Raw genomic sequence first — 9539 nt, 5'->3', positions numbered from 1 at the left:
AACCTTTCCTTCCCTCATCTTATGAGGGGAAAAAAATGATAATTTTGTCTTACTGACTTGTTGCCCACTACATTTGTGCTGCCTGACTCACGAGGTTAGGAGAGGAAATAGAAATTTCACAATTTACACTCAAACCCCTGTATTTGCAATAGTAACATTTTTTGTGTTTTAGAAACTGTTTTAAAACTTTTTATGTTTTAGAAAGAACCATCTCAAAGAAAATCTTAGGTCCAGCAATATCAACTGTAAATCTTTCAAGTCTACTTCCAGCTGAAGCGCAAAGCTTTAACAGGAGCAAACTTACTGAAAGCAATAAGACTTTCTTTAACATGTACATTACATGTCCTAGTGCTTCCTCAGTTTGTTAATTCTGATCTTCTATAAAATTATCTTGTCAGGATAAATGTTCAAATAATGCTGTCAACTTTTAATATGTTGAATGTTCTCACAGGAAGAGTTTCACCATATACGTGAGGCAGTCATCCTGTTTCTGCACCAATCAAATACATGATGCTATCAACCAACTAATTTTCTATTATTACTAATCTCTCACCAACTACAAGAGGAGGAAGAAAATTAGACTGTATTTAAGAGATTTAAGTAACATGAAGTGTGTATTTTGGCCAGCTTACACTGCCTATGAGAATTTTGAAGTGGAATAGGCCAAGGACGGTAAAATGAGCTATAAAGGAATATGCTACTCAAACTTATATTAGGTGCAACCTTGTACACATTACAAAATGCTAAAAGCAAAAATAATAAACTGTAAGGAGCCTCTAATTCACTATCCAGAAAAACAAACTCAAGCGGAGGGAGACATTAACTGTTCAGCTGGAATTCCTTCACCAGAAGGCAGAGGTGGAAATACAATCCAGTACAAATGTTTGGAGAAGCGATAAAAAACAAACAGCACATGCCACTTAAAGACAGACTATGGTATTATTTTGGGTGATGCAGTAAGGAGAAGCCAAAGGAATTAGCTTCTCCAAGGACCTCTGGGCTCCTACTGACAATGCCCGTGAACAATTTAGCTTAGAGTTTCAACTTGCAGGAAAGAAAAAAGTAAACAACAGCACAAAGAGAGGCATTTAGTCTTCTGCCTGGCAGAAATTCCCATTGTCAAAAAGTTGATCCACCATTTTTTGTTGTTCACATTAACTACCTACTACCCATAACATAAACATTAACTTTTTCTTACAGTTCACATCCCCTCTACTCTGTCCTTGTGAGGCCCCACCTGGAGCACAACATACACCCCTGGAGTCCTGAGCACAAGAAAGACATGGACTTGTTGGGGCGAGTTGAGAGGAGGGCCACAAAAATGCTCACAGGGCTGGAGCACTTCTCCTATGAGGACAGGCTGAGAGAGGTGGGGTTGGTCAGCCTGGAGAAGAGAAGGCTCTGAGGAGACCTCGCTGTGGCCTTTGAATATATAGAGGGAGTATGTAAGAAATACCGAGACTTTTTACCAGAGTCTGTAAGTGACAGGACAAGGGAAAATAGTTTTAAACTGAAAGAGGGTAGGTTCAGATTGGATGTAAGGAAGAAACTCTTTACTGTGAGGGTGGTGAGACACTGGAACGGGTTGCCCAGAGAAGTTGTGCATGCCCCCAGAGTTCAAGGTCTGCTTGGACAAGGCTTTGGGCAACCTGATCTTGTGGAAGATGTCCCTGTCCACAGCAGGGGAGGGAGGATTAGATCGTATTTAAAAGGTTTCTTTCAACCCAAAGCACTACGATTTTATTTTTAATTTTTAGCAAGTCAGTAACTTTGCTCCAAAAGAACAGATGGCAACAGTACATCATCTTGAAACTTCAGTGGAAGAGAGACTGCAACCGCTCAGATCCCAAAAAGGTTTTACCAAGAGAGCACAGGGGCTAGAAAGAGAGAGATGCAGGGCTGGAAGGATCCCCCCTCCTCTCCCCAGCAGCGGGCAGCAAGCCCAAACAGGTTTAATGCAATGCCTCCTCCATGAGCCCTGCACTTAAAGAGACAGCAGCATAGCTCCCTATACCTATGAAAAACGTGAGACCCACAGGAAAAACCCTGAAACAAAAGTGAGACACAGAAAAGGGTAGGGGGTTAAAAAGAGTGTTACTGGTGTCCTTTGCTCCTTTGGTAACATGAAGTTGAGGAGATATCTAAAAGCAGGCAGCAATTGAGCACTGAGAAAGCTCCATTTTTAGAGCAGAGAGATGGCCAGCACTGCGAACCTCCAGGTATTATTAAACAGCCTCCTGAAAAATCACTGCTTCCTTCTTAAAGCCTTGTCCTCACACTTTGAACTCTCCACCAAACAGGGCCATTTCTCAGTGACTGGTCTACGCGCAGTTTGTGAGAGGACATGAGATCGTATGTGTTGCAACTCTTACAAATGCCAAAAAGGGGAGTTACAGAGGTTAACAAGTGGTTCAGGTTCGTTGCTGAAACAGCCAGAACTTGAACCCAGGCACCAGCACACCTCAAAAGAACTAACTGCTGATCTGCTACCTCTTCTTCACCAATGAAAGGGTGCTCCTGTGATTTCATTTGTATGATCATTACTTTCTGGCCCTGAAGAGCATGGTTCTGCTCTTCAATAGGAAGAAAACAGCACCTAAACTTTTAATTTTTTATTAATTTGAATATTCATTTTTCAAGCTGGTGGTTCTCTTCCAAAGAAGGAAGCAGAAAGAAGCAATTATCTTTGCACTGTTTGAAACCTGGAGAAGAGACTGCTTGGCACATGAGTGATGCGATATACGACAAGGAAAGGCAGGACAGAGAATATTGTGGCTTGGGAAAAACAAAACTGGGGAAATGGGAAAAGGACTACTGCACAACTTTAGTGCATGGACCAAAAATGCTTTGGCCACTGCCAGACATGCACAGTCTTGGCTCTCAAATTACACAGTAAAACAAGCAAGAAGACAGACCTCATTATGTGCCTGCCACAATGAAGAGAAGTCAGCATCTCCCACCTACTCTGGATACATCCAATCAGTAACAGCATGACCATGAAGGTGGTAAAGAGCAACTGGGACACAGAAAGATTCACACTTCAGTTCCTAAATTTTAGAAAAAAACAACACAATACACCAAGTATGTCATGCAGAGAGAAATATCATATATCACTACAAGGCTAGCTGACCCACAGACTTGACAAATCTGTTATTGTTTCCATATTCCTTGGCAAAGCAGAGGCATGTTAAAACCATTTTCCTCCTACTTAGTCATCTTCTTGTTGGTTCCAGGTCAATACACACTTCCAACAAATCACATCCTACTGAGCAGAAGAAAGCTGTTAGTCTGAAAATTTTTATGCCTAGAAGTGAAACTCTTGAAAAAATGCTTTATATGCTATACTGATTCTACATACATTAAGAACATAATAATGTTCCACCATAGTTATGTTCTGCTGCTTTAATGGACAATTCTAACAACCTGAGCCCTTTCCAACCTAAACAGCATCAATAATTTCTTGGCTTCTTTATTTCCACTTGTCAACCCCCTTTTCAACCAGTAACAGCAGACATTACTAAAGGAAAACCAATAGGTCCACAGTTGTTAATTTATTATTACAGACAGCAAAGCACATGATGCTGTGGTCTTGTTACTGATTTTAAGGCCAGAAAGGGTTGCTGTCATCAGCTAACCAATCTTTCTGTGGAATGTAAGAGAGGACTTCAAAAGTAACTCTTAGTTTTACCAGACCAAAAATCTACCTTGCCCAAAATATTGCTTCCACCATTTGACAACAGTGGACATTTAGAAAAACATCATCTCTATCAGTTCTTCCATTAACATTTTTGCCTCCAGAAGTTATTAATAAAAATTTCAGGCAGAAAATACTGTGCTCAGTGAAGCCACGATACTTGAATTTCACTAATCCTTTTTGAAAGGCACACATATATCTCCACAATATCCTGTGGCAATAAGCAAGATATTTATGTAGAGCACGAAGAAAACTTTTTACTTCCTTTACACTTGCTACTCTGTATTTGCTGTGCTGTGACACAACAGAAATCTATAGAGCAGGGTGTATTTCTTCCCAATGATCTTCCCAAGCTCAGGAACCCTACATCAGTCTCCTCTCTCACAGAAAACTTCATTTCTCTAACTAACTCTGTAACACTTCAAATACCCAAGGCCTGACTTGTTCTTTAGCAGCCAAGTCAGTTCTTCTACGAACTATAATAGTGACACCTCTTAATGATCCAGTTGCTTCTCATACTGCGACCCCTTTGACAGACGTACTGACCACCAACACCCTTTCTCAGAGCGCGCACTACAGTGGATTGCACGTCACCACTTCTCCCGAGAGCAAGGTTCAACGAAGCAAGAGATCGCATGCCACAATTAGTAATCGCTTGCCAACTTCACAGAGGCATTCCCGGTTCTAGTACCTGTTTCTGGAGGTTCATTGCTGTGTGCGTTGCCATTTGTCCTCAAACCTCTTCTGTGAACACTTCTCATTCATCTTTGTAAACAATGACTACTATGTAGAAAAAGCTGATTCAACTAATTGCTTTTGTTTTTCTGAAATTCTTCACTGAAGACAGTCCCACAAACTTTTCAGCAAGCTTCTGGAGGTTCTAAACAGCTTTTACTAAGTATATGATAGTAAAAAGCTGTTTTCAAGGAATTTCTACTCTGGTCTCCTGATGATTTCCTATTTAAGTTGCTAGAGTTTGTGATCTTTTGCTCTCTTAAGTTTCTGTTTGCCTTTTTTCTTTTTTTTTTTTTAATCATTTTGCCTACAGCTCCCTTCTCACTGCTTTAACTACACTGTTCTTTGCCTCTCCCACCCTTCAAAATCACCTGTACTGTCTGCAACTTACCTTATTTTACCTGTTCCCCACTCTTTTTTTATGTAACGCTTCTTCATAAATTTAATCTAAGACAGTGAAACTTTCTCAGCTCTTCTATTTCCCATTGAACTTCAGTAGACCATGATTACTATTGATATAATAACATTGAGTCATTTCATTTACCCTCATTAAGACAGCATTAGTTTTTGCTTAAAAAGCCCTAGTGTTTTTCAAGTCTCCAGGAACTTTCCTGTGTTCCAACAGTATTTAAAAATTATGAACCCCACAACTTGCCTCATCAAGCTTTTACAAAGCTCTTGGGTTGGCCAACTTCCTAAATAAAGTCTGGCCTCAGTGGCCACAGGTTAACTATTATAGTCGCCTTACTTGTTGCTATTTGCATGGGGAGATTGTTTTGCCATTCCCTTCAGGCTTTCTAAGTATCAAAAAAAGATTCACATAAGAAATAGATGAAATTACATCCTAAAGACCAAGTCTTTTTTCTTGACGGTTATCGCTTGCATAAGTTTAGAGGGAGCAGTTTGCTATTAGCTGAGATAGAGAGTTCATTTCCATATATTCTCCATACAGCAGGACTTTAATATGACCTATATAAATAATAGCATATGTATGTGCAGCAGAATAAAAGGCATTAAAATACTTCCAAACAGATAAGGTAATCTGATTTACGTGGCTCTTATTAACTTAAATGCTCCTCTCGTTCTTGAAGGCTAAGAAAAGTCATTTTCAGCAAAGTCTGAAGAGTCAAAATAAGAGTTTGGGGGGTTGAGGTTTTTTGTTTTGTTGTGGGGGGCTTCTGGTGTTTGGTTTTTTTCATAACACCTCCATTAGAAAACATTGAAATTTATCTGCCCTTAAGAAAATGGCATTTACCACAGAATTAGTAAAAGTTAACTATAAAGAAATTGAAAGAAAATAAAAAATAAAAATAAAATCACTGCTACTCACCCAGAAATCTTTATGCTCAAATGTGGATGATCACATGATCTTTTTCACAGACCTGTTTATTTTCTAAATCTCATAGATAAAACACCTTGTAATAAAATACATATTCACTCCAAGACAAAAGTTGGCTTTGTCAACTGTGTATTTTCAATTCCTTTGAACTTTAATGGGGTAACACAATGACTGTAGGCAAACTGAATAGCTATTATGTGAGCAAAGAACATATTTGTATTGGGGCAAGGAATGTTGGCTGTAACAGCAGATTTTCCCTCTACTTTGGAGTCAGTACCATGTGATCATTTACTTCTGCATGGGTGACAGATGGGCTGAGCACTCTCATCTTGTCACATCATTTAACAGGCAACTTCTCCGGCCACAGAGCTCAAATACGGTCTCAGTATGAACGCTGCACCTCAGCCCCCTAATGCAGTGTAACCCATTGCCTGCAAGACATCATTCACCAAGATATATAAAACAACTCTCCTTTTGTTCCTCTACCATTTGTCTTTAAAAGCAAACATTAAGAAGATTCAAGACATTCAGGCTTCTATAAAAATGTAGTTTGCTACGATTCTAAGACAAAAACCCCAAACTCTTACCGACTTCCACTTTTTAAGTTCACGTAATTTATATTAGGTTTTGTGGTTATCATTATTATTACACTGAAAGAGTATTTGTTTATGGTATTTCTGCTTTCCTATTGAGCCTCATTTTTGCTTAGGACTAGATCCTGCAAAGATCTCTTTAAACATCATTAAAGCCTTCTCATCATTACATCAGTAAAGCCTTCTCCTGTCACATAGGGATGGGTATCCATAATCGATAATGTTCACACTATTTTTTGCACCACTGAAGCTTTCAGCTTCTCTGATGCGACGACTTTTGCCCCAAGTTTTGTATGATCTAAACAGCAGTTATCACAATGGAGCCTCATCATGAGTGGGACTTTGAAGACTGCTGCAAAATCTGAATGTCTCAGTGACGTTAAAATTTCCATTTGAAAAGAAGCAAAAGAGGAAGAAATCAGAAATGTTTCCTCATTTGGATTGTTGAATGTCCAAAAGGACAAAATAGTGCAACCATCTGTACATACCGAGATATCAGGCTGCAACTACTTAGATATGCCTCTATGGAAGTATGAGATAGCCCAGCAGTACACCTAGTGGTTGCCGTAACATTGGAAGCTTCAGGTAGAAAAAAAGTTATACAACATATGTTGAAGCAAAAAAGCACACAGGATGTACTTTGTCAACTAAAAGTAGTCAAGATGCTACCCAGTCCATCTCCCCACTGATTTTTCACTTCTAGAGCCCAGAAGAGTTCTGTAAGTGTTTTTGCCTGTGCAGTTGCAATATTGTACGGCCAACTTGCTCCAACAGATCCCCAAATATAAAAATAGGCACCAGGCTGGAAAAATGGATGGGCTAATTCACAGGGCAGTGAGAGACGATAGTTGCATGCAATGCAATAAACTGTATTTACTCTGCAGCAACCTTTTTCTTTAAAAACAAAACAAAACACATCAAGAGAAAGCCAAGACCTACCATCATCTGATTAGGTAAGCACGTGGTATCTGCAGGCTACAACTGACCCTGTTATCCTAAGTACTCTGCAAACCCAAAGGCCAGAAGACTAACGTCATTTTATGTGATGAGGAATCGAGGCACCAAGAGACTAAGTGATTTATCTGAGACCACATGGAAACTGCTGTCCCTCAGTCTAATGACTTCACCGTCAGAACATCCCTCCTCTTCTCAAATACCAAATGCTAGCAGGGTGGGCAGCAGCAGAGGCTGCTTTCCTGCAGCACTGAACATCGACGTGGTCCCTCCCACTCAGATTCTCAGACATCTCATAAGGGTTCGTAAGAAAACCAGAGACAAATTAACAGCTTCTTCCCTCTGACCCCTACATACGTGCTTCATAAAAGGGAAGGTCCAACTCTCATCCTCCTTGTCATGTGTCTCACCACAGCTCTGGCACAGAAAACGATTCACTTCACTAAAACCACAGAGAACTAATCCAGTGGTTTTCTTTTTCCTCTAGGGTAGTAAAAGGAATCAGCACCAGATCAAAACTAGAGCTAGTCCCAGAAGAGAGGGAAGGAAAGGACAGAGTGGTCTTCTTCATTTTAGTAACAGCAAGCTGTCATTTCATTTTTTTATGCATGCAAAGCATTAAGAGTGTCTCAACTTTACTTATCTACCCATCTTCCTTGAAGTAATAAGACCTTAACTACCTCTCATATCTCTCTCCCACTGCAGAGTTGAAATTTGCCAGCAGATGCTAAGTTTCCTAGGCTGTAGATGGAAAGAAAAGGGACAGGGGAACAAATACTCTATTTCTTTTAAAAAAATTAACCCCTAAAACCTACCCATGTAATTGATTCTAGTAATAAGGATTAGCCTCAGGGTAATCTTTACTATTTTAGGCAAAAGTTCATGGATACCCATCCACACCACACAGTACATACTAGCAGAAAACCAAAAAACAGCATCCAGCACTTTAGAGGAAAGATGACATCTACAGTCACCCCTGAGCAGAAGGGCACCCACGTGAAGCTGGGGCACGTTTGCTATTCCACAGGAACCAGCCTGTGTACACACAGTAACCTCAAGTAAATTCAGTGGGGGCAGAGTACACTGCGCTGCTTTTACGAAGAGGCAACTCCTACGGCGTAGCTGAAGTGCTGCAGGCCTGAGTTCACAACCTAATTTTCTCCATGGTAACTTTTTCATAGGCCTGGTGCCTGAGACCATGTTACAGGAAAGATGATTTAAGGCAAGACGGCCAGCAACTTCAGGCTCACAGATTACATTTAGGACGTGCCTGTAAATGAGGTATGCTTCTTCATCGTGTAACATCTGTTATCAGACTAACTGCTTTTGCTGTCTGTAAGTTTTCTGCAAACTTTTGGGCACTTTCCACAGGTCACATGCCAATTCCAGAGTTTTCTATTTGCAGTTTATTGCCACAGCATGGCACAGAGCAAGACTGATGAACAGGTCATTTACATACAGGTCCAGCAAGTCCAAGACTTCGTTTTTTCTTTCCAGAGATGGAGAAAACTGTTTTACAGGTGGCAGAGAAAACTTTAAAGATAGCTTCACTGGAAGAGTTCCTTTTAAACACATAATAGGATCTCTTGATAAAATTTTTTATCAATGCTTTATAATTGCAAAAAAGCACAGCGTCGATTCTGATACAACATTCTGATATACATATTCTATGTATATTTTTTATATACATGAAATACATGGTTTCTGTCTGCTATGTAGCAGCAGTTTTCATGTATTTCCTATTGATTTTGTATCATCACAAGAAAGTAGACACATGTGATATTTTCCTCCTCTTCCTTCACAGGGAATTTCTATATCAGATCAAAATACAGTCAAGTGTTAGACTTAAAATTTTTCCCTTCCATTTTGGCAAACACTGTATCCTCAATTACAACTGCAGCCCCAAAACTTAAAGGCTTGAGCGAAGGCACACTGCCACAGCAAAAACAATGTCATCGCCTTTGTCCACTTAAAATATACATTCAAGGACCATGGTCCAAAATATACTATTGACACTTTCTTGCCACAGGTACTAGAAATAGTAATTTCTCTCTGCTATGTGCATTCAGAAAAATATAATGAAGAACAAGAATCATTTGCTGATTCTCAACAGAGTTGACATTTTCTACTTTTTTCTCCCATGTGACCCAAAGTATCACTTGGCCATTTTGCTACCAATGGGGGCTGCCATTTCACATCCAAATTTTAATTTGCATGATATTTA

This window comes from Apaloderma vittatum, unplaced genomic scaffold (genome assembly GCF_000703405.1).
Source record: "Apaloderma vittatum isolate BGI_N311 unplaced genomic scaffold, ASM70340v1 scaffold9912, whole genome shotgun sequence".
Taxonomy (NCBI): Eukaryota; Metazoa; Chordata; class Aves; order Trogoniformes; family Trogonidae; genus Apaloderma; species Apaloderma vittatum.
The sequence above is the reverse complement of the archived record's forward strand: the minus strand, read 5'-3'. Positions refer to the sequence as shown.